This window comes from Staurois parvus, unplaced genomic scaffold, assembly GCF_062004578.1.
Source record: "Staurois parvus isolate SC_StPar_1 unplaced genomic scaffold, SC_StPar_1.0 ptg000689l, whole genome shotgun sequence".
Taxonomy (NCBI): Eukaryota; Metazoa; Chordata; class Amphibia; order Anura; family Ranidae; genus Staurois; species Staurois parvus.
The window spans coordinates 549,590-575,301 of record NW_028318485.1 but is presented as its reverse complement, the minus strand read 5'-3'; the positions used below and the strand labels follow the sequence as shown (position 1 = coordinate 575,301).

Genomic DNA, 25,712 nt, shown 5'->3' with positions numbered 1-25,712 from the left:
GTGCATTCAGGCACACATCTCCTCTTTCTTTTGGCCGAATGGTCTTTTTCTGCCATAAAAGTGAAGTTTCAAGCAGATTGGACTGTCTTGGAGGTTTCAGAGCCCGGATAGCTCAGTCGGTAGAGCATCAGACTTTTAATCTGAGGGTCCAGGGTTCAAGTCCCTGTTCGGGCGGTAGCTTTGTCCTTGTTGTTGAGCTGCGGATAAGGTAATCTTTATGCCCATCTGCCGGAGTGCTCACAGGCCTAGAGAGAGGAAATGTCCTAAGGGATGCAAAATTCCCCCTTTCAAGGCTCTGTGAATCTAGCCCAGAAATAAAGGTGGCTGCAGGTGTTTGCCTGAACAACTGATTCCCAACAAGCCTGGTCTACGCCAGCTTTCCTGGACTCCAGTTCAGGCTTGTTATCCAGAAAGCTTTCAACGACGGGCCCAAAGCTTTCCACCTTGGCATTTTTTTCCCCAACAGTGCAGCCGTCGGACCATATGCATTCAGTGGCCTTTGAGAACTGCTGTGGGAGAAAGCCATTTGACATCTAGGCCCAAAACTTGACATTCTCCTTAGTCCTTTCAAATGCAAACAATGCCAGCTTAGGCGTCTTCTCTGTCACATTAGCATGCCAAGTCCCAGAATGCTCAGCGGCCCACTGAATGACACTTTTGCGTCTCACCTCAATGTCAATACCTCTTCCAAGGATGGGCAGAAATTGGCAGACACTGATTTGGTTAGCTTTGCGCAGTGGCAGTATCATAGCCAATGAGGTCCACCTGAGGCGTGATTATTGCTAATTGAAAACTAATCCCAATACCCCGCTGTGATGACTTGAAATACAGTCAGGACTGGCAATTTTTGAGAGTCTCTCAGGAGACTGAGCAATATGTTTGAAACAGCAGAAAAGCAATGGCTTCTAAGATGCAGACTGAGATGTGTTAGAGTTGAGGAAGCGGGTCACGGGGCCGGGGACACTATAGAGATCTTTTGTGTCATCACGCAGCCTGCTGAGTAGAACAATATGTGATTGCCACGTCATGCTCGTTCCCCCCCACTTGCCTTTAATCCAGAGTGGACTCTACCTCATTAAATTTTTCCTTGCTTTTTCTCTGCTAGACCTGGCATCATGAGGCTAAAGGTGAACTTTCTTTATTTGTAACCCAGTCAATTAGGAAGAATACTGGAAGCGTGTTGGTCCAGGGTTAAGGAACCAGTTTGGCCGGTGTGTTTTTTGCAAGGCCCTTGTTTCCAGTGAAAGAGCATTGACCTATAAGTTACACTAAGCCAGAAACTTTCAGCGTTCTCCATCTCTACCAGACTGGACCCTATCTGCATGGTTGCAAGCTGTCCTAAAAAATGGAATGGGAGAGGACGATTGGCCAGCCGGAGTGAGCCAAATACTTGTGCATTCAGGCACACATCTCCTCTTTCTTTTGGCCGAATGGTCTTTTTCTGCCATAAAAGTGAAGTTTCAAGCAGATTGGACTGTTTTGGAGGTTTCAGAGCCCGGATAGCTCAGTCAGTAGAGCATCAGACTTTTAATCTGAGGGTCCAGGGTTCAAGTCCCTGTTCGGGCGGTAGCTTTGTCCTTGTTGTTGAGCTGCGGATAAGGTAATCTTTATGCCCATCTGCCGGAGTGCTCACTGGCCTAGAGAGAGGAAATGTCCTAAGGGATGCAAAATTCCCCCTTTCAAGGCTCTGTGAATCTAGCCCAGAAATAAAGGTGGCTGCAGGTGTTTGCCTGAACAACTGATTCCCAACAAGCCTGGTCTACGCCAGCTTTCCTGGACTCCAGTTCAGGCTTGTTATCCACAAAGCTTTCAACGACGGGCCCAAAGCTTTCCACCTTGGCTTTTTTTTCCCCAACAGTGCAGCCGTCGGACCATATGCATTCAGTGGCCTTTGAGAACTGCTGTGGGAGAAAGCCATTTGACATCTAGGCCCCAAAACTTGACATTCTCCTTAGTCCTTTCAAATGCAAACAATGCCAGCTTAGGCGTCTTCTCTGTCACATTAGCATGCCAAGTCCCAGAATGCTCAGCGGCCCACTGGATGACACTTTTGTGTCTCACCTCAATGTCAATACCTCCTCCAAGGATGGGCAGAAATTGGCAGACACTGATTTGGTTAGCTTTGCGCAGTGGCAGTATCATAGCCAATGAGGTCCACCTGAGGCGTGATTATTGCTAATTGAAAACTAATCCCAATACCCCGCTGTGATGACTTGAAATACAGTCAGCACTGGCAATTTTTGAGAGTCTCTCAGGAGACTGAGCAATATGTTTGAAACAGCAGAAAAGCAATGGCTTCTAAGATGCAGACTGAGATGTGTTAGAGTTGAGGAAGCGGGTCACGGGGCCGGGGACACTATAGAGATCTTTTGTGTCATCACGCAGCCTGCTGAGTAGAACAATATGTGATTGCCACGTCATGCTCGTTCCCCCCCACTTGCCTTTAATCCAGAGTGGACTCTACCTCATTCAATTTTTCCTTGCTTTTTCTCTGCTAGACCTGGCATCATGAGGCTAAAGGTGAACTTTCTGTCAGGGCAGGGCTGTGGAACGGACAGGTAGGCCTAGTGGCAGGGTAACGCACTGGCTGACGACAACCACCACCAACAGACTGAAGTCCCTCAGGGCGCGGAGTCTAAGTCCCAGGCTGCCCTTCACCAGGGCCCCTGATGGTGGGGATGGACTTGACGCAACCAGGGACCAGGTCGCGGCCCCCGAGACACCCCAGCTGCGGTAATGGCCGCCGCCAATGGCGTGTAGTTGGTGAGAATGACAATAGCGTAGTCAGACAAGCCGGGTCAATAACAACAGGACAAAACAGTACAGAACAGTAGACAGAGAATCACAGGTCACAGGCCGGGTTCAGCAACAGAAGGTCAGATCAAAGGGAAATGCAGAGAATGGTCTTAGTCACAAGCCGAGTCAGAATACCAGAAGAGTCACGAGCGTATACACAGAGCTGTAGCAAGACAAAGACACAAGACACAAGTGCAAAGAGCATGTGCAGATCCCAGGCTTATATGTACTCAGCCACACCCCTCTGGGGGATGGACCTCAGAGACCTGAAGGCATAAAAGATTCCCATCATGCTCAGCAGAAATCCAAGATGGATGCTAGCACATGGAGTAACATAACCTCTGGGAAAAGGTAGGACCTTGACAGTACCTCCTCCTCAAGGGCCCCTCCCCCTCCGCGGCTCAACAAATGGTTTCCGAGGAAAGCGGGTATGAAACGCGCGGAGGAGGGCAGGAGCATGGACATCCGCGGAAGGAACCCAGGAACGCTCCTCGGGACCATAACCGCGCCAATGAACCAGGAACTGTAATCGGCCGCGCACCAATCGAGAGTCCAGGATCCGGCTCACCTCATACTCCTCATGACCGTCAACCCGAATGGGACGGGGCCGAGGCAGAGAGGTAGTGAAGCGATTGCAGATCAGAGGTTTCAACAGTGATACATGAAAGATATTGGAGATCCGCATCCCAGGTGGAAGGGCAAGGGCATAGGCCACCGGATTCACCTTGCGGAGAATGCGAAAAGGACCGACAAAACGGGGAGCTAGTTTGGGTGTGGGCACCCGAAGATTGAGGTTACGAGTAGACAACCACACCCGATCGCCGACCTGGTATGAAGGAGCGGGCAACCGTCTGCGATCAGCCTGGAACTTCTGACGCTGAGCCGAGTCCCTCAAAGCCCTCTGGATCTGCCCCCATGAAGAACGCAGGGCAGCAAGATGGTTCTCCACAGCCGGAATGTCCTGTGGTGAGAACCTCTCAGGTAATACCGCGGGTTGGTACCCATAGTTGGCCATGAAGGGGGACATCCCGGAGGAGGAGTTGACCGCTGAGTTCCTGGCAAACTCAGCCCAAGGCAGGAGATCGGCCCAATCGTCCTGATGGTCCGAGATATAACACCGAAGGAATTGTTCTAAGGCCTGATTGGAACGCTCCGCAGCCCCATTGGACTGCGGGTGGTAGGCTGAAGAAAAGGAGAGACTAATGCCCAACTGGGAGCAGAAGGCGCGCCAGAATCTGGACACGAACTGACTCCCGCGGTCCGAGACAATCACCTTGGGCAACCCATGCAGGCGAAAAATCTCCCTGGAAAAGACCGTGGCCAGTTCTTGCGCTGTTGGTAATTTCCTGAGTGGAATACAATGGCACATTTTGGAAAAACGATCGACGACCATGAGGATGACCGTATGACCCCGAGACACAGGGAGGTCTACAATAAAGTCCATGCCCAGGTGTGACCAAGGACGCTCCCCATTGGGAATGGGTTGCAGAAGACCCATTGGAAGATGCCGTGGAGATTTATTCTGGGCACAGATCGAACATGCCGCTACATAAGAGGCGATGTCGGCACGGAGAGTTGGCCACCAGAACAACCGAGAGACGACCCAAGACAACTGGTTCCTCCCCGGATGCCCGGCAGTTTTGGAGTTATGGTAGGTACGCAGCAGACGGGTGCGCAACCCCTCGGGTACAAAACATCTACCCTCCGGTCTCTCGGGAGGAGCGTCAGTTTGAGCCGCCAAAATCTGCTCCCCAAGGGGAGAAGTCAGACTGGTACGAATGGCAGCCAGGATATGATCCGGAGGTATGACCGAGGTTGGCTCAGAGTCCTCCCTGGACAACTCAGAGTATTGCCGCGATAATGCATCAGCCCTGACATTCTTGGAACCAGGCAAATAGGAGACCACATAGTTGAACCGCGACAAGAACAAGGCCCATCTGGCTTGACGGGGTGTCAATCTTTTGGCCTCCGAAAGATAAGTCAGGTTCTTATGATCGGTAAGAATGAGGACCGGAACTGCGGAGCCCTCGAGCAGGTGCCTCCATTCCTTGAGAGCCAGAATGATTGCCAACAACTCCCTATCTCCAATCTGGTAGTTGCACTCTGCAGAGGAAAGCTTCCTGGAGTAGAACCCACAGGGAAGTAGGGGTCCATCGGGCGACCGACGTTGAGACAGGAGAGCGCCTACTCCTGTCTCGGATGCATCAACCTCAAGGACGAAGGGCAATCCAGGATTGGGATGAGACAGTATCGGAGCCGAAGCGAAGGCGGATTTCAGAGCCTCAAAAGCTACGATGGCCTCGGATGGCCACTCGTGAGGATTGCTGCCCTTCTTGGTTAGGTCTGAGAGAGGTTTTGCCAGCGTGGAGAAATTTCTGATGAATTTCCGATAGTAGTTGGCAAAACCTAAAAAGCGCTGAATGGGCCGAAGGCCATTGGGACGAGGCCACTGCAGAACTGCCGAAACCTTCTGAGGGTCCATGGAGAATCCCTCCGCAGAAATGATGTAGCCTAAAAAGGCAACTTGGGATCGATGGAATTCGCACTTCTCAAGTTTACAAAAAAGTTCGTTCTCACGTAATCGTTGCAGCACCTGCTTGACATCCTGGATATGGGACTCCATGGAGGCAGAGTAAACCAGGATGTCATCCAAGTAAACTACCACGCACTGCTGCAATAAGTCACGAAGGACATCATTTATGAATTCCTGAAAAACTGCGGGCGCGTTACACAACCCGAAGGGCATCACCAGGTATTCGTAGTGACCGGTTCTGGTGTTAAACGCGGTCTTCCACTCATCCCCCTGTTTGATCCGTACGAGGTTGTACGCCGCCCTAAGGTCAAGTTTGGTAAAGACTGTTGCCCCCTTAAGGCGGTCGAACAACTCAGTAATCAAGGGAATCGGGTAGGCATTCTTAGTGGTGATTCGATTGAGACCCCTATAATCGATGCAAGGCCTCAATTCACCACCCTTCTTCTTTACAAAGAAAAAGCCCGCTCCTGCTGGGGAAGTAGACTTACGAATGTGCCCCCGGGAAAGCGCATCCGCAACGTACTCCTCCATGGCCTTATTCTCCGCAACCGAGAGAGGATACACCCTGCCACGCGGAGGAGTGGCACCGGGTTGCAAGGATATGGCGCAGTCGTAAGGACGATGAGCAGGTAAGGCACCAGCGCGTACCTTATCAAACACGTCCTGGTACTCCCCATAATCAGTGGGCAACGCAGAGTCTGAGGAGGCACACAACACCTTAACCGGCCCACGGATGCACCCGGCCCCACACTGTGAAGACCACGAGAGAATCTCGGCAGTTTGCCAATTGAAGGTTGGATTGTGCATCTGGAGCCAGGGATACCCCAAAACCACCGAATAGTGCGGAGAAGAAATCACCTGGAAACAGGCCAACTCCCTGTGAACAGCCCCAATAGCTACCTCAACTGGCATAGTCTCGTGGGTAACCTGCGGTGGTTGCAGGGGCCTGCCATCTATCGCCTCGAGAACCAATGGGGTAACTCGAGCCTGCAGGGGAATGGAGTGCTGGGCAGCAAACGAGCTGTCCATAAACAACCCGCCAGCCCCAGAATCTACCAACGCCTGGGCCGTCACCGAGCCCTCCGCCCAAGAGAGGACAACGGTGATCAGTGGCTTATCTCTGCGGAACGCCGGGGACGAGGAGACTCCACCCAAGATCTGTCCCCGACAGGATCTCAGGTGCGAGCGTTTCCCGGACGGACCGGACAGGACTGCCGAAAGTGCCCACCAAGACCACAGTACAGGCAGCGACCCTCCCGACGCCGAGCGGCCCGCTCCCCCTCGGAAAGGCGAGCAAACCCCAGCTGCATGGGCTCACCACCAGACAATCTATCCCCAGGAGGCGTGGGAGGAGAGGGAGGAATGGGTGGGATAGAAAACGCAGGTGCCAGTCGATTGGAAGGCCTCCGCAGGCGTTCCTTGAGTGAAGGCCTCTCCCTGAGCCTGGTATCAATCAGGATCAGGAAGGAAATTAGTGCTTCCAGCTCCACAGGCAATTCCTTGGCTGCGATCTCGTCCTTCAATGCATCAGAAAGACCCTGAGAAAACGCAGCCACCAGAGCCTCATTGTTCCAACCCACCTCTGCTGCCAGGGTACGAAACTCTATGGCGTACTCGGCCACGGTCCGTGAACCCTGATGCATAGACATGAGCAGCTTGGCAGCCGAGGCGGAGCGAGCCGGTACATCGAATACCCTACGGAAGGCATCGACAAAACCGGAAAACTCGTGAATCACGGGGTCATTCCTCTCCCATAAGGGATTCGCCCAGGCCAAGGCCTTGTCTGAGAGTAGTGAGATGAGGAAACCCACCTTTGACCTCTCAGTCGGAAAAGCGTAGGGGATTAATTCAAAGTAAATCCCCACCTGGTTAAGGAACCCACGACACTGACTCGGCTCACCCCCAAAGCGCTGTGGAAGAGGGGCTGAACCGGTCATACCTCTGGACACCGCAGGTGCCGCATCAGCCGCGGCGGTAGGCACAGCAAGCGGAACAGCAGCGGGAGTGACCACCGGAGTGACAACCGGCCTAATAACACCAGGAGTAAGGTGCGCGGTGCGTGCCAGCAGAGTTTGCAACGCCTGAGCGAACTGATCCAACAGGAGATCCTGTTGATCCAGTCTGGCAACCAACATAGGAAGTGAAGGCGTACCTGCACCGTCAGGATTCATGGCACTTGTGTAATGTCAGGGCAGGGCTGTGGAACGGACAGGTAGGCCTAGTGGCAGGGTAACGCACTGGCTGACGACAACCACCACCAACAGACTGAAGTCCCTCAGGGCGCGGAGTCTAAGTCCCAGGCTGCCCTTCACCAGGGCCCCTGATGGTGGGGATGGACTTGACGCAACCAGGGACCAGGTCGCGGCCCCCGAGACACCCCAGCTGCGGTAATGGCCGCCGCCAATGGCGTGTAGTTGGTGAGAATGACAATAGCGTAGTCAGACAAGCCGGGTCAATAACAACAGGACAAAACAGTACAGAACAGTAGACAGAGAATCACAGGTCACGGGCCGGGTTCAGCAACAGAAGGTCAGATCAAAGGGAAACGCAGAGAATGGTCTTAGTCACAAGCCGAGTCAGAATACCAGAAGAGTCACGAGCGTATACACAGAGCTGTAGCAAGACAAAGACACAAGACACAAGTGCAAAGAGCATGTGCAGATCCCAGGCTTATATGTACTCAGCCACACCCCTCTGGGGGATGGACCTCAGAGACCTGAAGGCATAAAAGATTCCCATCATGCTCAGCAGAAATCCAAGATGGATGCTAGCACATGGAGTAACATAACCTCTGGGAAAAGGTAGGACCTTGACACTTTCTTTATTTGTAACCCAGTCAATTAGGAAGAATACTGGAAGAGTGTTGGTCCAGGGTTAAGGAACCAGTTTGGCCGGTGTGTTTTTTGCAAGGCCCTTGTTTCCAGTGAAAGAGCATTGACCTATAAGTTACACTAGGCCAGAAACTTTCAGCGTTCTCCATCTCTACCAGACTGGACCCTATCTGCATGGTTGCAAGCTGTCCTAAAAAATGGAATGGGAGAGGACGATTGGCCAGCCGGAGTGAGCCAAATACTTGTGCATTCAGGCACACATCTCCTCTTTCTTTTGGGCGCATGGTCTTTTTCTGCCATAAAAGTGAAGTTTCAAGCAGATTGGACTGTTTTGGAGGTGGAGCATTCAGAGCCCGGATAGCTCAGTCGGTAGAGCATCAGACTTTTAAACTGAGGGACCAGGGTTCAAGTCCCTGTTCGGGCGGTAGCTTTGTCCTTGTTGTTGAGCTGCGGATAAGGTAATCTTTATGCCCATCTGCCGGAGTGCTCACTGGCCTAGAGAGAGGAAATGTCCTAAGGGATGCAAAATTCCCCCTTTCAAGGCTCTGTGAATCTAGCCCAGAAATAAAGGTGGCTGCAGGTGTTTGCCTGAACAACTGATTCCCAACAAGCCTGGTCTACGCCAGCTTTCCTGGACTCCAGTTCAGGCTTGTTATCCACAAAGCTTTCAACGACGGGCCCAAAGCTTTCCACCTTGGCTTTTTTTTCCCCAACAGTGCAGCCGTCGGACCATATGCATTCAGTGGCCTTTGAGAACTGCTGTGGGAGAAAGCCATTTGACATCTAGGCCCCAAAACTTGACATTCTCCTTAGTCCTTTCAAATGCAAACAATGCCAGCTTAGGCGTCTTCTCTCTCACATTAGCATGCCAAGTCCCAGAATGCTCAGCGGCCCACTGGATGACACTTTTGTGTCTCACCTCAATGTCAATGCCTCCTCCAAGGATGGGCAGAAATTGGCAGACACTGATTTGGTTAGCTTTGCGCAGTGGCAGTATCATAGCCAATGAGGTCCACCTGAGGCGTGATTATTGCTAATTGAAAACTAATCCCAATACCCCGCTGTGATGACTTGAAATACAGTCAGCACTGGCAATTTTTGAGAGTCTCTCAGGAGACTGAGCAATATGTTTGAAACAGCAGAAAAGCAATGGCTTCTAAGATGCAGACTGAGATGTGTTAGAGTTGAAGAAGCGGGTCATGGGGCCGGGGACACTATAGAGATCTTTTGTGTCATCACGCAGCCTGCTGAGTAGAACAATATGTGATTGCCACGTCATGCTCGTTCCCCCCCACTTGCCTTTAATCCAGAGTGGACTCTACCTCATTAAATTTTTCCTTGCTTTTTCTCTGCTAGACCTGGCATCATGAGGCTAAAGGTGAACTTTCTTTATTTGTAACCCAGTCAATTAGGAAGAATACTGGAAGCGTGTTTGTCCAGGGTTAAGGAACCAGTTTGGCCGGTGTGTTTTTTGCAAGGCCCTTGTTTCCAGTGAAAGAGCATTGACCTATAAGTTACACTAAGCCAGAAACTTTCAGCGTTCTCCATCTCTACCAGACTGGACCCTATCTGCATGGTTGCAAGCTGTCCTAAAAAATGGAATGGGAGAGGACGATTGGCCAGCCGGAGTGAGCCAAATACTTGTGCATTCAGGCACACATCTCCTCTTTCTTTTGGCCGAATGGTCTATTTCTGCCATAAAAGTGAAGTTTCAAGCAGATTGGACTGTTTTGGAGGTTTCAGAGCCTGAATAGCTCAGTCGGTAGAGCATCAGACTTTTAATCTGAGGGTCCAGGGTTCAAGTCCCTGTTCGGGCGGTAGCTTTGTCCTTGTTGTTGAGCTGCGGATAAGGTAATCTTTATGCCCATCTGCCGGAGTGCTCACTGGCCTAGAGAGAGGAAATGTCCTAAGGGATGCAAAATTCCCCCTTTCAAGGCTCTGTGAATCTAGCCCAGAAATAAAGGTGGCTGCAGGTGTTTGCCTGAACAACTGATTCCCAACAAGCCTGGTCTACGCCAGCTTTCCTGGACTCCAGTTCAGGCTTGTTATCCACAAAGCTTTCAACGACGGGCCCAAAGCTTTCCACCTTGGCTTTTTTTTCCCCAACAGTGCAGCCGTCGGACCATATGCATTCAGTGGCCTTTGAGAACTGCTGTGGGAGAAAGCCATTTGACATTTGACATCTAGGCCCCAAAACTTGACATTCTCCTTAGTCCTTTCAAATGCAAACAATGCCAGCTTAGGCGTCTTCTCTGTCACATTAGCATGCCAAGTCCCAGAATGCTCAGCGGCCCACTGGATGACACTTTTGTGTCTCACCTCAATGTCAATACCTCTTCCAAGGATGGGCAGAAATTGGCAGACACTGATTTGGTTAGCTTTTCGCGTTGGCAGTATCATAGCCAATGAGGTCCACCTGAGGCGTGATTATTGCTAATTGAAAACTAATCCCAATACCCCGCTGTGATGACTTGAAATACAGTCAGCACTGGCAATTTTTGAGAGTCTCTCAGGAGACTGAGCAATATGTTTGAAACAGCAGAAAAGCAATGGCTTCTAAGATGCAGACTGAGATGTGTTAGAGTTGAGGAAGCGGGTCACGGGGCCGGGGACACTATAGAGATCTTTTGTGTCATCACGCAGCCTGCTGAGTAGAACAATATGTGATTGCCACGTCATGCTCGTTCCCCCCCACTTGCCTTTAATCCAGAGTGGACTCTACCTCATTCAATTTTTCCTTGCTTTTTCTCTGCTAGACCTGGCATCATGAGGCTAAAGGTGAACTTTCTTTATCTGTAACCCAGTCAATTAGGAAGAATACTGGAAGCGTGTTGGTCCAGGGTTAAGGAACCAGTTTGGCCGGTGTGTTTTTTGCAAGGCCCTTGTTTCCAGTGAAAGAGCATTGACCTATAAGTTACACTAAGCCAGAAACTTTCAGCGTTCTCCATCTCTACCAGACTGGACCCTATCTGCATGGTTGCAAGCTGTCCTAAAAAATGGAATGGGAGAGGACGATTGGTAAGCCGGAGTGAGCCAAATACTTGTGCATTCAGGCACACATCTCCTCTTTCTTTTGGGCGCATGGTCTTTTTCTGCCATAAAAGTGAAGTTTCAAGCAGATTGGACTGTTTTGGAGGTGGAGCTTACAGAGCCCGGATAGCTCAGTCGGTAGAGCATCAGGCTTTTAATCTGAGGGTCCAGGGTTCAAGTCCCTGTTCGGGCGATAGCTTTGTCCTTGTTGTTGAGCTGCGGATAAGGTAATCTTTATGCCCATCTGCCGGAGTGCTCACTGGCCTAGAGAGAGGAAATGTCCTAAGGGATGCAAAATTCCCCCTTTCAAGGCTCTGTGAATCTAGCCCAGAAATAAAGGTAGCTGCAGGTGTTTGCCTGAACAACTGATTCCCAACAAGCCTGGTCTACGCCAGCTTTCCTGGACTCCAGTTCAGGCTTGTTATCCACAAAGCTTTCAACGACGGGCCCAAAGCTTTCCACCTTGGCTTTTTTTTCCCCAACAGTGCAGCCGTCGGACCATATGCATTCAGTGGCCTTTGAGAACTGCTGTGGGAGAAAGCCATTTGACATCTAGGCCCCAAAACTTGACATTCTCCTTAGTCCTTTCAAATGCAAACAATGCCAGCTTAGGCGTCTTCTCTGTCACATTAGCATGCCAAGTCCCAGAATGCTCAGCGGCCCACTGGATGACACTTTTGTGTCTCACCTCAATGTCAATACCTCCTCCAAGGATGGGCAGAAATTGGCAGACACTGATTTGGTTAGCTTTGCGCAGTGGCAGTATCATAGCCAATGAGGTCCACCTGAGGCGTGATTATTGCTAATTGAAAACTAATCCCAATACCCCGCTGTGATGACTTGAAATACAGTCAGCACTGGCAATTTTTGAGAGTCTCTCAGGAGACTGAGCAATATGTTTGAAACAGCAGAAAAGCAAATGGCTTCTAAGATGCAGACTGAGATGTGTTAGAGTTGAGGAAGCGGGTCACGGGGCCGGGGACACTATAGAGATCTTTTGTGTCATCACGCAGCCTGCTGAGTAGAACAATATGTGATTGCCACGTCATGCTCGTTCCCCCCACTTGCCTTTAATCCAGAGTGGACTCTACCTCATTAAATTTTTCCTTGCTTTTTCTCTGCTAGACCCTGCATCATGAGGCTAAAGGTGAACTTTCTTTATCTGTAACCCAGTCAATTAGGAAGAATACTGGAAGCGTGTTGGTCCAGGGTTAAGGAACCAGTTTGGCCGGTGTGTTTTTTGCAAGGCCCTTGTTTCCAGTGAAAGAGCATTGACCTATAAGTTACACTAAGCCAGAAACTTTCAGCGTTCTCCATCTCTACCAGACTGGACCCTATCTGCATGGTTGCAAGCTGTCCTAAAAAATGGAATGGGAGAGGACGATTGGCCAGCCGGAGTGAGCCAAATACTTGTGCATTCAGGCACACATCTCCTCTTTCTTTTGGGCGCATGGTCTTTTTCTGCCATAAAAGTGAAGTTTCAAGCAGATTGGACTGTTTTGGAGGTGGAGCTTTCAGAGCCCGGATAGCTCAGTCGGTAGAGCATCAGACTTTTAATCTGAGGGTCCAGGGTTCAAGTCCCTGTTCGGGCGGTAGCTTTGTCCTTGTTGTTGAGCTGCGGATAAGGTAATCTTTATGCCCATCTGCCGGAGTGCTCACTGGCCTAGAGAGAGGAAATGTCCTAAGGGATGCAAAATTCCCCCTTTCAAGGCTCTGTGAATCTAGCCCAGAAATAAAGGTAGCTGCAGGTGTTTGCCTGAACAACTGATTCCCAACAAGCCTGGTCTACGCCAGCTTTCCTGGACTCCAGTTCAGGCTTGTTATCCACAAAGCTTTCAACGACGGGCCCAAAGCTTTCCACCTTGGCTTTTTTTTCCCCAACAGTGCAGCCGTCGGACCATATGCATTCAGTGGCCTTTGAGAACTGCTGTGGGAGAAAGCCATTTGACATCTAGGCCCCAAAACTTGACATTCTCCTTAGTCCTTTCAAATGCAAACAATGCCAGCTTAGGCGTCTTCTCTGTCACATTAGCATGCCAAGTCCCAGAATGCTCAGCGGCCCACTGGATGACACTTTTGTGTCTCACCTCAATGTCAATACCTCCTCCAAGGATGGGCAGAAATTGGCAGACACTGATTTGGTTAGCTTTGCGCAGTGGCAGTATCATAGCCAATGAGGTCCACCTGAGGCGTGATTATTGCTAATTGAAAACTAATCCCAATACCCCGCTGTGATGACTTGAAATACAGTCAGCACTGGCAATTTTTGAGAGTCTCTCAGGAGACTGAGCAATATGTTTGAAACAGCAGAAAAGCAATGGCTTCTAAGATGCAGACTGAGATGTGTTAGAGTTGAGGAAACGGGGCCGGGGACACTATAGAGATCTTTTGTGTCATCACGCAGCCTGCTGAGTAGAACAATATGTGATTGCCACGTCATGCTCGTTCCCCCCCACTTGCCTTTAATCCAGAGTGGACTCTACCTCATTAAATTTTTCCTTGCTTTTTCTCTGCTAGACCTGGCATCATGAGGCTAAAGGTGAACTTTCTTTATTTGTAACCCAGTCAATTATGAAGAATACTGGAAGCGTGTTGGTCCAGGGTTAAGGAACCAGTTTGGCCGGTGTGTTTTTTGCAAGGCCCTTGTTTTCAGTGAAAGAGCATTGACCTATAAGTTACACTAAGCCAGAAACTTTCAGCGTTCTCCATCTCTACCAGACTGGACCCTATCTGCATGGTTGCAAGCTGTCCTAAAAAATGGAATGGGAGAGGACGATTGGCCAGCCGGAGTGAGCCAAATACTTGTGCATTCAGGCACACATCTCCTCTTTCTTTTGGCCGAATGGTCTATTTCTGCCATAAAAGTGAAGTTTCAAGCAGATTGGACTGTTTTGGAGGTTTCAGAGCCCGGATAGCTCAGTCGGTAGAGCATCAGACTTTTAATCTGAGGGTCCAGGGTTCAAGTCCCTGTTCGGGCGGTAGCTTTGTCCTTGTTGTTGAGCTGCGGATAAGGTAATCTTTATGCCCATCTGCCGGAGTGCTCACTGGCCTAGAGAGAGGAAATGTCCTAAGGGATGCAAAATTCCCCCTTTCAAGGCTCTGTGAATCTAGCCCAGAAATAAAGGTGGCTGCAGGTGTTTGCCTGAACAACTGATTCCCAACAAGCCTGGTCTACGCCAGCTTTCCTGGACTCCAGTTCAGGCTTGTTATCCACAAAGCTTTCAACGACGGGCCCAAAGCTTTCCACCTTGGCTTTTTTTTCCCCAACAGTGCAGCCGTCGGACCATATGCATTCAGTGGCCTTTGAGAACTGCTGTGGGAGAAAGCCATTTGACATTTGACATCTAGGCCCCAAAACTTGACATTCTCCTTAGTCCTTTCAAATGCAAACAATGCCAGCTTAGGCGTCTTCTCTGTCACATTAGCATGCCAAGTCCCAGAATGCTCAGCGGCCCACTGGATGACACTTTTGTGTCTCACCTCAATGTCAATACCTCCTCCAAGGATGGGCAGAAATTGGCAGACACTGATTTGGTTAGCTTTGCGCAGTGGCAGTATCATAGCCAATGAGGTCCACCTGAGGCGTGATTATTGCTAATTGAAAACTAATCCCAATACCCCGCTGTGATGACTTGAAATACAGTCAGCACTGGCAATTTTTGAGAGTCTCTCAGGAGACTGAGCAATATGTTTGAAACAGCAGAAAAGCAATGGCTTCTAAGATGCAGACTGAGATGTGTTAGAGTTGAGGAAGCGGGTCATGGGGCCGGGGACACTATAGAGATCTTTTGTGTCATCACGCAGCCTGCTGAGTAGAACAATATGTGATTGCCACGTCATGCTCGTTCCCCCCCACTTGCCTTTAATCCAGAGTGGACTCTACCTCATTAAATTTTTCCTTGCTTTTTCTCTGCTAGACCCTACATCATGAGGCTAAAGGTGAACTTTCTTTATCTGTAACCCAGTCAATTAGGAAGAATACTGGAAGCGTGTTGGTCCAGGGTTAAGGAACCAGTTTGGCCGGTGTGTTTTTTGCAAGGCCCTTGTTTCCAGTGAAAGAGCATTGACCTATAAGTTACACTAAGCCAGAAACTTTCAGCGTTCTCCATCTCTACCAGACTGGACCCTATCTGCATGGTTGCAAGCTGTCCTAAAAAATGGAATGGGAGAGGACGATTGGCCAGCCGGAGTGAGCCAAATACTTGTGCATTCAGGCACACATCTCCTCTTTCTTTTGGGCGCATGGTCTTTTTCTGCCATAAAAGTGAAGTTTCAAGCAGATTGGACTGTTTTGGAGGTGGAGCTTTCAGAGCCCGGATAGCTCAGTCGGTAGAGCATCAGACTTTTAATCTGAGGGTCCAGGGTTCAAGTCCCTGTTCGGGCGGTAGCTTTGTCCTTGTTGTTGAGCTGCGGATAAGGTAATCTTTATGCCCATCTGCCGGAGTGCTCACTGGCCTAGAGAGAGGAAATGTCCTAAGGGATGCAAAATTCCCCCTTTCAAGGCTCTGTGAATCTAGCCCAGAAATAAAGGTGGCTGCAGGTGTTTGCCTGAACAACTGATTCCCAACAAGCCTGGTCTACGCCAGCTTTCCTGGACTCCAGTTCAGGCTTGTTATCCACAAAGCTTTCAACGACGGGCCCAAAGCTTTCCACCTTGGCTTTTTTTTCCCCAACAGTGCAGCCGTCGGACCATATGCATTCAGTGGCCTTTGAGAACTGCTGTGGGAGAAAGCCATTTGACATCTAGGCCCCAAAACTTGACATTCTCCTTAGACCTTTCAAATGCAAACAATGCCAGCTTAGGCGTCTTCTCTGTAACATTAGCATGCCAAGTCCCAGAATGCTCAGCGGCCCACTGGATGACACTTTTGTGTCTCACCTCAATGTCAATACCTCCTCCAAGGATGGGCAGAAATTGGCAGACACTGATTTGGTTAGCTTTGCGCAGTGGCAGTATCATAGCCAATGAGGTCCACCTGAGGCGTGATTATTGCTAATTGAAAACTAATCCCAATACCCCGCTGTGATGACTTGAAATACAGTCAGCACTGGCAATTTTTGAGAGTCTCTCAGGAGACTGAGCAATATGTTTGAAACAGCAGAAAAGCAAATGGCTTCTAAGATGCAGACTGAGATGTGTTAGAGTTGAGGAAGCGGGTCACGGGGCCGGGGACACTATAGAGATCTTTTGTGTCATCACGCAGCCTGCTGAGTAGAACAATATGTGATTGCCACGTCATGCTCGTTCCCCCCCACTTGCCTTTAATCCAGAGTGGACTCTACCTCATTAAATTTTTCCTTGCTTTTTCTCTGCTAGACCCTGCATCATGAGGCTAAAGGTGAACTTTCTTTATCTGTAACCCAGTCAATTAGGAAGAATACTGGAAGCGTGTTGGTCCAGGGTTAAGGAACCAGTTTGGCCGGTGTGTTTTTTGCAAGGCCCTTGTTTCCAGTGAAAGAGCATTGACCTATAAGTTACACTAAGCCAGAAACTTTCAGCGTTCTCCATCTCTACCAGACTGGACCCTATCTGCATGGTTGCAAGCTGTCCTAAAAAATGGAATGGGAGAGGACGATTGGCCAGCCGGAGTGAGCCAAATACTTGTGCATTCAGGCACACATCTCCTCTTTCTTTTGGGCGCATGGTCTTTTTCTGCCATAAAAGTGAAGTTTCAAGCAGATTGGACTGTTTTGGAGGTGGAGCTTTCAGAGCCCGGATAGCTCAGTCGGTAGAGCATCAGACTTTTAATCTGAGGGTCCAGGGTTCAAGTCCCTGTTCGGGCGGTAGCTTTGTCCTTGTTGTTGAGCTGCGGATAAGGTAATCTTTATGCCCATCTGCCGGAGTGCTCACTGGCCTAGAGAGAGGAAATGTCCTAAGGGATGCAAAATTCCCCCTTTCAAGGCTCTGTGAATCTAGCCCAGAAATAAAGGTAGCTGCAGGTGTTTGCCTGAACAACTGATTCCCAACAAGCCTGGTCTACGCCAGCTTTCCTGGACTCCAGTTCAGGCTTGTTATCCACAAAGCTTTCAACGACGGGCCCAAAGCTTTCCACCTTGGCTTTTTTTTCCCCAACAGTGCAGCCGTCGGACCATATGCATTCAGTGGCCTTTGAGAACTGCTGTGGGAGAAAGCCATTTGACATCTAGGCCCCAAAACTTGACATTCTCCTTAGTCCTTTCAAATGCAAACAATGCCAGCTTAGGCGTCTTCTCTGTCACATTAGCATGCCAAGTCCCAGAATGCTCAGCGGCCCACTGGATGACACTTTTGTGTCTCACCTCAATGTCAATACCTCCTCCAAGGATGGGCAGAAATTGGCAGACACTGATTTGGTTAGCTTTGCGCAGTGGCAGTATCATAGCCAATGAGGTCCACCTGAGGCGTGATTATTGCTAATTGAAAACTAATCCCAATACCCCGCTGTGATGACTTGAAATACAGTCAGCACTGGCAATTTTTGAGAGTCTCTCAGGAGACTGAGCAATATGTTTGAAACAGCAGAAAAGCAATGGCTTCTAAGATGCAGACTGAGATGTGTTAGAGTTGAGGAAACGGGGCCGGGGACACTATAGAGATCTTTTGTGTCATCACGCAGCCTGCTGAGTAGAACAATATGTGATTGCCACGTCATGCTCGTTCCCCCCCACTTGCCTTTAATCCAGAGTGGACTCTACCTCATTAAATTTTTCCTTGCTTTTTCTCTGCTAGACCTGGCATCATGAGGCTAAAGGTGAACTTTCTTTATTTGTAACCCAGTCAATTAGGAAGAATACTGGAAGCGTGTTGGTCCAGGGTTAAGGAACCAGTTTGGCCGGTGTGTTTTTTGCAAGGCCCTTGTTTTCAGTGAAAGAGCATTGACCTATAAGTTACACTAAGCCAGAAACTTTCAGCGTTCTCCATCTCTACCAGACTGGACCCTATCTGCATGGTTGCAAGCTGTCCTAAAAAATGGAATGGGAGAGGACGATTGGCCAGCCGGAGTGAGCCAAATACTTGTGCATTCAGGCACACATCTCCTCTTTCTTTTGGCCGAATGGTCTATTTCTGCCATAAAAGTGAAGTTTCAAGCAGATTGGACTGTTTTGGAGGTTTCAGAGCCCGGATAGCTCAGTCGGTAGAGCATCAGACTTTTAATCTGAGGGTCCAGGGTTCAAGTCCCTGTTCGGGCGGTAGCTTTGTCCTTGTTGTTGAGCTGCGGATAAGGTAATCTTTATGCCCATCTGCCGGAGTGCTCACTGGCCTAGAGAGAGGAAATGTCCTAAGGGATGCAAAATTCCCCCTTTCAAGGCTCTGTGAATCTAGCCCAGAAATAAAGGTGGCTGCAGGTGTTTGCCTGAACAACTGATTCCCAACAAGCCTGGTCTACGCCAGCTTTCCTGGACTCCAGTTCAGGCTTGTTATCCACAAAGCTTTCAACGACGGGCCCAAAGCTTTCCACCTTGGCTTTTTTTTCCCCAACAGTGCAGCCGTCGGACCATATGCATTCAGTGGCCTTTGAGAACTGCTGTGGGAGAAAGCCATTTGACATTTGACATCTAGGCCCCAAAACTTGACATTCTCCTTAGTCCTTTCAAATGCAAACAATGCCAGCTTAGGCGTCTTCTCTGTCACATTAGCATGCCAAGTCCCAGAATGCTCAGCGGCCCACTGGATGACACTTTTGTGTCTCACCTCAATGTCAATACCTCCTCCAAGGATGGGCAGAAATTGGCAGACACTGATTTGGTTAGCTTTGCGCAGTGGCAGTATCATAGCCAATGAGGTCCACCTGAGGCGTGATTATTGCTAATTGAAAACTAATCCCAATACCCCGCTGTGATGACTTGAAATACAGTCAGCACTGGCAATTTTTGAGAGTCTCTCAGGAGACTGAGCAATATGTTTGAAACAGCAGAAAAGCAATGGCTTCTAAGATGCAGACTGAGATGTGTTAGAGTTGAGGAAGCGGGTCATGGGGCCGGGGACACTATAGAGATCTTTTGTGTCATCACGCAGCCTGCTGAGTAGAACAATATGTGATTGCCACGTCATGCTCGTTCCCCCCCACTTGCCTTTAATCCAGAGTGGACTCTACCTCATTAAATTTTTCCTTGCTTTTTCTCTGCTAGACCCTACATCATGAGGCTAAAGGTGAACTTTCTTTATCTGTAACCCAGTCAATTAGGAAGAATACTGGAAGCGTGTTGGTCCAGGGTTAAGGAACCAGTTTGGCCGGTGTGTTTTTTGCAAGGCCCTTGTTTCCAGTGAAAGAGCATTGACCTATAAGTTACACTAAGCCAGAAACTTTCAGCGTTCTCCATCTCTACCAGACTGGACCCTATCTGCATGGTTGCAAGCTGTCCTAAAAAATGGAATGGGAGAGGACGATTGGCCAGCCGGAGTGAGCCAAATACTTGTGCATTCAGGCACACATCTCCTCTTTCTTTTGGGCGCATGGTCTTTTTCTGCCATAAAAGTGAAGTTTCAAGCAGATTGGACTGTTTTGGAGGTGGAGCTTTCAGAGCCCGGATAGCTCAGTCGGTAGAGCATCAGACTTTTAATCTGAGGGTCCAGGGTTCAAGTCCCTGTTCGGGCGGTAGCTTTGTCCTTGTTGTTGAGCTGCGGATAAGGTAATCTTTATGCCCATCTGCCGGAGTGCTCACTGGCCTAGAGAGAGGAAATGTCCTAAGGGATGCAAAATTCCCCCTTTCAAGGCTCTGTGAATCTAGCCCAGAAATAAAGGTGGCTGCAGGTGTTTGCCTGAACAACTGATTCCCAACAAGCCTGGTCTACGCCAGCTTTCCTGGACTCCAGTTCAGGCTTGTTATCCACAAAGCTTTCAACGACGGGCCCAAAGCTTTCCACCTTGGCTTTTTTTTCCCCAACAGTGCAGCCGTCGGACCATATGCATTCAGTGGCCTTTGAGAACTGCTGTGGGAGAAAGCCATTTGACATCTAGGCCCCAAAACTTGACATTCTCCTTAGACCTTTCAAATGCAAACAATGCCAGCTTAGGCGTCTTCTCTGTAACATTAGCATGCCAAGTCCCAGAATGCTCAGCGGCCCACTGGATGACACTTTTGTGTCTCACCTCAATGTCAATACCTCCTCCAAGGATGGGCAGAAATTGGCAGACACTGATTTGGTTAGCTTTGCGCAGTGGCAGTATCATAGCCAATGAGGTCCACCTGAGGCGTGATTATTGCTAATTGAAAACTAATCCCAATACCCCGCTGTGATGACTTGAAATACAGTCAGCACTGGCAATTTTTGAGAGTCTCTCAGGAGACTGAGCAATATGTTTGAAACAGCAGAAAAGCAAATGGCTTCTAAGATGCAGACTGAGATGTGTTAGAGTTGAGGAAGCGGGTCACGGGGCCGGGGACACTATAGAGATCTTTTGTGTCATCACGCAGCCTGCTGAGTAGAACAATATGTGATTGCCACGTCATGCTCGTTCCCCCCCACTTGCCTTTAATCCAGAGTGGACTCTACCTCATTAAATTTTTCCTTGCTTTTTCTCTGCTAGACCCTGCATCATGAGGCTAAAGGTGAACTTTCTTTATCTGTAACCCAGTCAATTAGGAAGAATACTGGAAGCGTGTTGGTCCAGGGTTAAGGAACCAGTTTGGCCGGTGTGTTTTTTGCAAGGCCCTTGTTTCCAGTGAAAGAGCATTGACCTATAAGTTACACTAAGCCAGAAACTTTCAGCGTTCTCCATCTCTACCAGACTGGACCCTATCTGCATGGTTGCAAGCTGTCCTAAAAAATGGAATGGGAGAGGACGATTGGCCAGCCGGAGTGAGCCAAATACTTGTGCATTCAGGCACACATCTCCTCTTTCTTTTGGGCGCATGGTCTTTTTCTGCCATAAAAGTGAAGTTTCAAGCAGATTGGACTGTTTTGGAGGTGGAGCTTTCAGAGCCCGGATAGCTCAGTCGGTAGAGCATCAGACTTTTAATCTGAGGGTCCAGGGTTCAAGTCCCTGTTCGGGCGGTAGCTTTGTCCTTGTTGTTGAGCTGCGGATAAGGTAATCTTTATGCCCATCTGCCGGAGTGCTCACTGGCCTAGAGAGAGGAAATGTCCTAAGGGATGCAAAATTCCCCCTTTCAAGGCTCTGTGAATCTAGCCCAGAAATAAAGGTAGCTGCAGGTGTTTGCCTGAACAACTGATTCCCAACAAGCCTGGTCTACGCCAGCTTTCCTGGACTCCAGTTCAGGCTTGTTATCCACAAAGCTTTCAACGACGGGCCCAAAGCTTTCCACCTTGGCTTTTTTTTCCCCAACAGTGCAGCCGTCGGACCATATGCATTCAGTGGCCTTTGAGAACTGCTGTGGGAGAAAGCCATTTGACATCTAGGCCCCAAAACTTGACATTCTCCTTAGTCCTTTCAAATGCAAACAATGCCAGCTTAGGCGTCTTCTCTGTCACATTAGCATGCCAAGTCCCAGAATGCTCAGCGGCCCACTGGATGACACTTTTGTGTCTCACCTCAATGTCAATACCTCCTCCAAGGATGGGCAGAAATTGGCAGACACTGATTTGGTTAGCTTTGCGCAGTGGCAGTATCATAGCCAATGAGGTCCACCTGAGGCGTGATTATTGCTAATTGAAAACTAATCCCAATACCCCGCTGTGATGACTTGAAATACAGTCAGCACTGGCAATTTTTGAGAGTCTCTCAGGAGACTGAGCAATATGTTTGAAACAGCAGAAAAGCAATGGCTTCTAAGATGCAGACTGAGATGTGTTAGAGTTGAGGAAACGGGGCCGGGGACACTATAGAGATCTTTTGTGTCATCACGCAGCCTGCTGAGTAGAACAATATGTGATTGCCACGTCATGCTCGTTCCCCCCCACTTGCCTTTAATCCAGAGTGGACTCTACCTCATTAAATTTTTCCTTGCTTTTTCTCTGCTAGACCTGGCATCATGAGGCTAAAGGTGAACTTTCTTTATTTGTAACCCAGTCAATTAGGAAGAATACTGGAAGCGTGTTGGTCCAGGGTTAAGGAACCAGTTTGGCCGGTGTGTTTTTTGCAAGGCCCTTGTTTTCAGTGAAAGAGCATTGACCTATAAGTTACACTAAGCCAGAAACTTTCAGCGTTCTCCATCTCTACCAGACTGGACCCTATCTGCATGGTTGCAAGCTGTCCTAAAAAATGGAATGGGAGAGGACGATTGGCCAGCCGGAGTGAGCCAAATACTTGTGCATTCAGGCACACATCTCCTCTTTCTTTTGGCCGAATGGTCTATTTCTGCCATAAAAGTGAAGTTTCAAGCAGATTGGACTGTTTTGGAGGTTTCAGAGCCCGGATAGCTCAGTCGGTAGAGCATCAGACTTTTAATCTGAGGGTCCAGGGTTCAAGTCCCTGTTCGGGCGGTAGCTTTCTCCTTGTTGTTGAGCTGCGGATAAGGTAATCTTTATGCCCATCTGCCGGAGTGCTCACTGGCCTAGAGAGAGGAAATGTCCTAAGGGATGCAAAATTCCCCCTTTCAAGGCTCTGTGAATCTAGCCCAGAAATAAAGGTGGCTGCAGGTGTTTGCCTGAACAACTGATTCCCAACAAGCCTGGTCTACGCCAGCTTTCCTGGACTCCAGTTCAGGCTTGTTATCCACAAAGCTTTCAACGACGGGCCCAAAGCTTTCCACCTTGGCTTTTTTTTCCCCAACAGTGCAGCCGTCGGACCATATGCATTCAGTGGCCTTTGAGAACTGCTGTGGGAGAAAGCCATTTGACATTTGACATCTAGGCCCCAAAACTTGACATTCTCCTTAGTCCTTTCAAATGCAAACAATGCCAGCTTAGGCGTCTTCTCTGTCACATTAGCATGCCAAGTCCCAGAATGCTCAGCGGCCCACTGGATGACACTTTTGTGTCTCACCTCAATGTCAATACCTCCTCCAAGGATGGGCAGAAATTGGCAGACACTGATTTGGTTAGCTTTGCGCAGTGGCAGTATCATAGCCAATGAGGTCCACCTGAGGCGTGATTATTGCTAATTGAAAACTAATCCCAATACCCCGCTGTGATGACTTGAAATACAGTCAGCACTGGCAATTTTTGAGAGTCTCTCAGGAGACTGAGCAATATGTTTGAAACAGCAGAAAAGCAATGGCTTCTAAGATGCAGACTGAGATGTGTTAGAGTTGAGGAAGCGGGTCATGGGGCCGGGGACACTATAGAGATCTTTTGTGTCATCACGCAGCCTGCTGAGTAGAACAATATGTGATTGCCACGTCATGCTCGTTCCCCCCCACTTGCCTTTAATCCAGAGTGGACTCTACCTCATTAAATTTTTCCTTGCTTTTTCTCTGCTAGACCCGGCATCATGAGGCTAAAGGTGAACTTTCTTTATCTGTAACCCAGTCAATTAGGAAGAATACTGGAAGCGTGTTGGTCCAGGGTTAAGGAACCAGTTTGGCCGGTGTGTTTTTTGCAAGGCCCTTGTTTCCAGTGAAAGAGCATTGACCTATAAGTTACACTAAGCCAGAAACTTTCAGCGTTCTCCATCTCTACCAGACTGGACCCTATCTGCATGGTTGCAAGCTGTCCTAAAAAATGGAATGGGAGAGGACGATTGGCCAGCCGGAGTGAGCCAAATACTTGTGCATTCAGGCACACATCTCCTCTTTCTTTTGGGCGCATGGTCTTTTTCTGCCATAAAAGTGAAGTTTCAAGCAGATTGGACTGTTTTGGAGGTGGAGCTTTCAGAGCCCGGATAGCTCAGTCGGTAGAGCATCAGACTTTTAATCTGAGGGTCCAGGGTTCAAGTCCCTGTTCGGGCGGTAGCTTTGTCCTTGTTGTTGAGCTGCGGATAAGGTAATCTTTATGCCCATCTGCCGGAGTGCTCACTGGCCTAGAGAGAGGAAATGTCCTAAGGGATGCAAAATTCCCCCTTTCAAGGCTCTGTGAATCTAGCCCAGAAATAAAGGTGGCTGCAGGTGTTTGCCTGAACAACTGATTCCCAACAAGCCTGGTCTACGCCAGCTTTCCTGGACTCCAGTTCAGGCTTGTTATCCACAAAGCTTTCAACGACGGGCCCAAAGCTTTCCACCTTGGCTTTTTTTCCCCAACAGTGCAGCCGTCGGACCATATGCATTCAGTGGCCTTTGAGAACTGCTGTGGGAGAAAGCCATTTGACATCTAGGCCCCAAAACTTGACATTCTCCTTAGTCCTTTCAAATGCAAACAATGCCAGCTTAGGCGTCTTCTCTGTCACATTAGCATGCCAAGTCCCAGAATGCTCAGCGGCCCACTGGATGACACTTTTGTGTCTCACCTCAATGTCAATACCTCCTCCAAGGATGGGCAGAAATTGGCAGACACTGATTTGGTTAGCTTTGCGCAGTGGCAGTATCATAGCCAATGAGGTCCACCTGAGGCGTGATTATTGCTAATTGAAAACTAATCCCAATACCCCGCTGTGATGACTTGAAATACAGTCAGCACTGGCAATTTTTGAGAGTCTCTCAGGAGACTGAGCAATATGTTTGAAACAGCAGAAAAGCAATGGCTTCTAAGATGCAGACTGAGATGTGTTAGAGTTGAGGAAGCGGGTCATGGGGCCGGGGACACTATAGAGATCTTTTGTGTCATCACGCAGCCTGCTGAGTAGAACAATATGTGATTGCCACGTCATGCTCGTTCCCCCCCACTTGCCTTTAATCCAGAGTGGACTCTACCTCATTAAATTTTTCCTTGCTTTTTCTCTGCTAGACCCTACATCATGAGGCTAAAGGTGAACTTTCTTTATCTGTAACCCAGTCAATTAGGAAGAATACTGGAAGCGTGTTGGTCCAGGGTTAAGGAACCAGTTTGGCCGGTGTGTTTTTTGCAAGGCCCTTGTTTCCAGTGAAAGAGCATTGACCTATAAGTTACACTAAGCCAGAAACTTTCAGCGTTCTCCATCTCTACCAGACTGGACCCTATCTGCATGGTTGCAAGCTGTCCTAAAAAATGGAATGGGAGAGGACGATTGGCCAGCCGGAGTGAGCCAAATACTTGTGCATTCAGGCACACATCTCCTCTTTCTTTTGGGCGCATGGTCTTTTTCTGCCATAAAAGTGAAGTTTCAAGCAGATTGGACTGTTTTGGAGGTGGAGCTTTCAGAGCCCGGATAGCTCAGTCGGTAGAGCATCAGACTTTTAATCTGAGGGTCCAGGGTTCAAGTCCCTGTTCGGGTGATAGCTTTGTCCTTGTTGTTGAGCTGCGGATAAGGTAATCTTTATGCCCATCTGCCGGAGTGCTCACTGGCCTAGAGAGAGGAAATGTCCTAAGGGATGCAAAATTCCCCCTTTCAAGGCTCTGTGAATCTAGCCCAGAAATAAAGGTAGCTGCAGGTGTTTGCCTGAACAACTGATTCCCAACAAGCCTGGTCTACGCCAGCTTTCCTGGACTCCAGTTCAGGCTTGTTATCCACAAAGCTTTCAACGACGGGCCCAAAGCTTTCCACCTTGGCTTTTTTTTCCCCAACAGTGCAGCCGTCGGACCATATGCATTCAGTGGCCTTTGAGAACTGCTGTGGGAGAAAGCCATTTGA

At 49.1% G+C, this 25,712-nt stretch overlaps 28 non-coding genes across 28 annotated transcripts; all 28 read left to right on the top strand.

The window, feature by feature from the left end:
* The first annotated feature begins 101 nt into the window (after positions 1-101).
* Positions 102-174, top strand: TRNAK-UUU (transfer RNA lysine (anticodon UUU)). Its single transcript has one exon. It is a non-coding gene; the product is annotated as a tRNA-Lys (tRNA).
* A 551-nt stretch (positions 175-725) lies between these two features.
* On the top strand, positions 726-866 carry LOC149446947 (U4 spliceosomal RNA). Its single transcript, XR_016306179.1, has one exon. It is a non-coding gene; the product is annotated as a U4 spliceosomal RNA (small nuclear RNA).
* A 627-nt stretch (positions 867-1,493) lies between these two features.
* Positions 1,494-1,566, top strand: TRNAK-UUU (transfer RNA lysine (anticodon UUU)). The gene has a single exon. It is a non-coding gene; the product is annotated as a tRNA-Lys (tRNA).
* A 552-nt stretch (positions 1,567-2,118) lies between these two features.
* On the top strand, positions 2,119-2,259 carry LOC149446945 (U4 spliceosomal RNA). Its single transcript, XR_016305908.1, has one exon. It is a non-coding gene; the product is annotated as a U4 spliceosomal RNA (small nuclear RNA).
* A 6,877-nt stretch (positions 2,260-9,136) lies between these two features.
* LOC149446944 (U4 spliceosomal RNA) lies at positions 9,137-9,277 on the top strand. Its single transcript, XR_016305907.1, has one exon. It is a non-coding gene; the product is annotated as a U4 spliceosomal RNA (small nuclear RNA).
* Positions 9,278-9,904: 627 nt separating this feature from the next.
* On the top strand, positions 9,905-9,977 carry TRNAK-UUU (transfer RNA lysine (anticodon UUU)). The gene has a single exon. It is a non-coding gene; the product is annotated as a tRNA-Lys (tRNA).
* A 559-nt stretch (positions 9,978-10,536) lies between these two features.
* Positions 10,537-10,677, top strand: LOC149446942 (U4 spliceosomal RNA). The gene has a single exon (XR_016306188.1). It is a non-coding gene; the product is annotated as a U4 spliceosomal RNA (small nuclear RNA).
* A 633-nt stretch (positions 10,678-11,310) lies between these two features.
* Positions 11,311-11,383, top strand: TRNAK-UUU (transfer RNA lysine (anticodon UUU)). Its single transcript has one exon. It is a non-coding gene; the product is annotated as a tRNA-Lys (tRNA).
* Positions 11,384-11,935: 552 nt separating this feature from the next.
* Positions 11,936-12,076, top strand: LOC149446940 (U4 spliceosomal RNA). Its single transcript, XR_016305906.1, has one exon. It is a non-coding gene; the product is annotated as a U4 spliceosomal RNA (small nuclear RNA).
* Positions 12,077-12,709: 633 nt separating this feature from the next.
* TRNAK-UUU (transfer RNA lysine (anticodon UUU)) lies at positions 12,710-12,782 on the top strand. Its single transcript has one exon. It is a non-coding gene; the product is annotated as a tRNA-Lys (tRNA).
* A 552-nt stretch (positions 12,783-13,334) lies between these two features.
* LOC149446938 (U4 spliceosomal RNA) lies at positions 13,335-13,475 on the top strand. Its single transcript, XR_016305905.1, has one exon. It is a non-coding gene; the product is annotated as a U4 spliceosomal RNA (small nuclear RNA).
* A 620-nt stretch (positions 13,476-14,095) lies between these two features.
* Positions 14,096-14,168, top strand: TRNAK-UUU (transfer RNA lysine (anticodon UUU)). Its single transcript has one exon. It is a non-coding gene; the product is annotated as a tRNA-Lys (tRNA).
* A 559-nt stretch (positions 14,169-14,727) lies between these two features.
* On the top strand, positions 14,728-14,868 carry LOC149446936 (U4 spliceosomal RNA). The gene has a single exon (XR_016305904.1). It is a non-coding gene; the product is annotated as a U4 spliceosomal RNA (small nuclear RNA).
* Positions 14,869-15,501: 633 nt separating this feature from the next.
* TRNAK-UUU (transfer RNA lysine (anticodon UUU)) lies at positions 15,502-15,574 on the top strand. The gene has a single exon. It is a non-coding gene; the product is annotated as a tRNA-Lys (tRNA).
* A 552-nt stretch (positions 15,575-16,126) lies between these two features.
* Positions 16,127-16,267, top strand: LOC149446934 (U4 spliceosomal RNA). Its single transcript, XR_016305903.1, has one exon. It is a non-coding gene; the product is annotated as a U4 spliceosomal RNA (small nuclear RNA).
* A 634-nt stretch (positions 16,268-16,901) lies between these two features.
* TRNAK-UUU (transfer RNA lysine (anticodon UUU)) lies at positions 16,902-16,974 on the top strand. The gene has a single exon. It is a non-coding gene; the product is annotated as a tRNA-Lys (tRNA).
* A 552-nt stretch (positions 16,975-17,526) lies between these two features.
* Positions 17,527-17,667, top strand: LOC149446932 (U4 spliceosomal RNA). The gene has a single exon (XR_016305902.1). It is a non-coding gene; the product is annotated as a U4 spliceosomal RNA (small nuclear RNA).
* A 620-nt stretch (positions 17,668-18,287) lies between these two features.
* Positions 18,288-18,360, top strand: TRNAK-UUU (transfer RNA lysine (anticodon UUU)). The gene has a single exon. It is a non-coding gene; the product is annotated as a tRNA-Lys (tRNA).
* A 559-nt stretch (positions 18,361-18,919) lies between these two features.
* Positions 18,920-19,060, top strand: LOC149446930 (U4 spliceosomal RNA). Its single transcript, XR_016305901.1, has one exon. It is a non-coding gene; the product is annotated as a U4 spliceosomal RNA (small nuclear RNA).
* Positions 19,061-19,693: 633 nt separating this feature from the next.
* Positions 19,694-19,766, top strand: TRNAK-UUU (transfer RNA lysine (anticodon UUU)). The gene has a single exon. It is a non-coding gene; the product is annotated as a tRNA-Lys (tRNA).
* Positions 19,767-20,318: 552 nt separating this feature from the next.
* LOC149446928 (U4 spliceosomal RNA) lies at positions 20,319-20,459 on the top strand. Its single transcript, XR_016305900.1, has one exon. It is a non-coding gene; the product is annotated as a U4 spliceosomal RNA (small nuclear RNA).
* Positions 20,460-21,093: 634 nt separating this feature from the next.
* On the top strand, positions 21,094-21,166 carry TRNAK-UUU (transfer RNA lysine (anticodon UUU)). Its single transcript has one exon. It is a non-coding gene; the product is annotated as a tRNA-Lys (tRNA).
* Positions 21,167-21,718: 552 nt separating this feature from the next.
* On the top strand, positions 21,719-21,859 carry LOC149446926 (U4 spliceosomal RNA). The gene has a single exon (XR_016305899.1). It is a non-coding gene; the product is annotated as a U4 spliceosomal RNA (small nuclear RNA).
* A 620-nt stretch (positions 21,860-22,479) lies between these two features.
* TRNAK-UUU (transfer RNA lysine (anticodon UUU)) lies at positions 22,480-22,552 on the top strand. The gene has a single exon. It is a non-coding gene; the product is annotated as a tRNA-Lys (tRNA).
* Positions 22,553-23,111: 559 nt separating this feature from the next.
* On the top strand, positions 23,112-23,252 carry LOC149446924 (U4 spliceosomal RNA). The gene has a single exon (XR_016305897.1). It is a non-coding gene; the product is annotated as a U4 spliceosomal RNA (small nuclear RNA).
* A 633-nt stretch (positions 23,253-23,885) lies between these two features.
* On the top strand, positions 23,886-23,958 carry TRNAK-UUU (transfer RNA lysine (anticodon UUU)). The gene has a single exon. It is a non-coding gene; the product is annotated as a tRNA-Lys (tRNA).
* A 551-nt stretch (positions 23,959-24,509) lies between these two features.
* LOC149446922 (U4 spliceosomal RNA) lies at positions 24,510-24,650 on the top strand. The gene has a single exon (XR_016305896.1). It is a non-coding gene; the product is annotated as a U4 spliceosomal RNA (small nuclear RNA).
* A 633-nt stretch (positions 24,651-25,283) lies between these two features.
* TRNAK-UUU (transfer RNA lysine (anticodon UUU)) lies at positions 25,284-25,356 on the top strand. The gene has a single exon. It is a non-coding gene; the product is annotated as a tRNA-Lys (tRNA).
* The last annotated feature ends 356 nt before the right edge of the window (positions 25,357-25,712 follow it).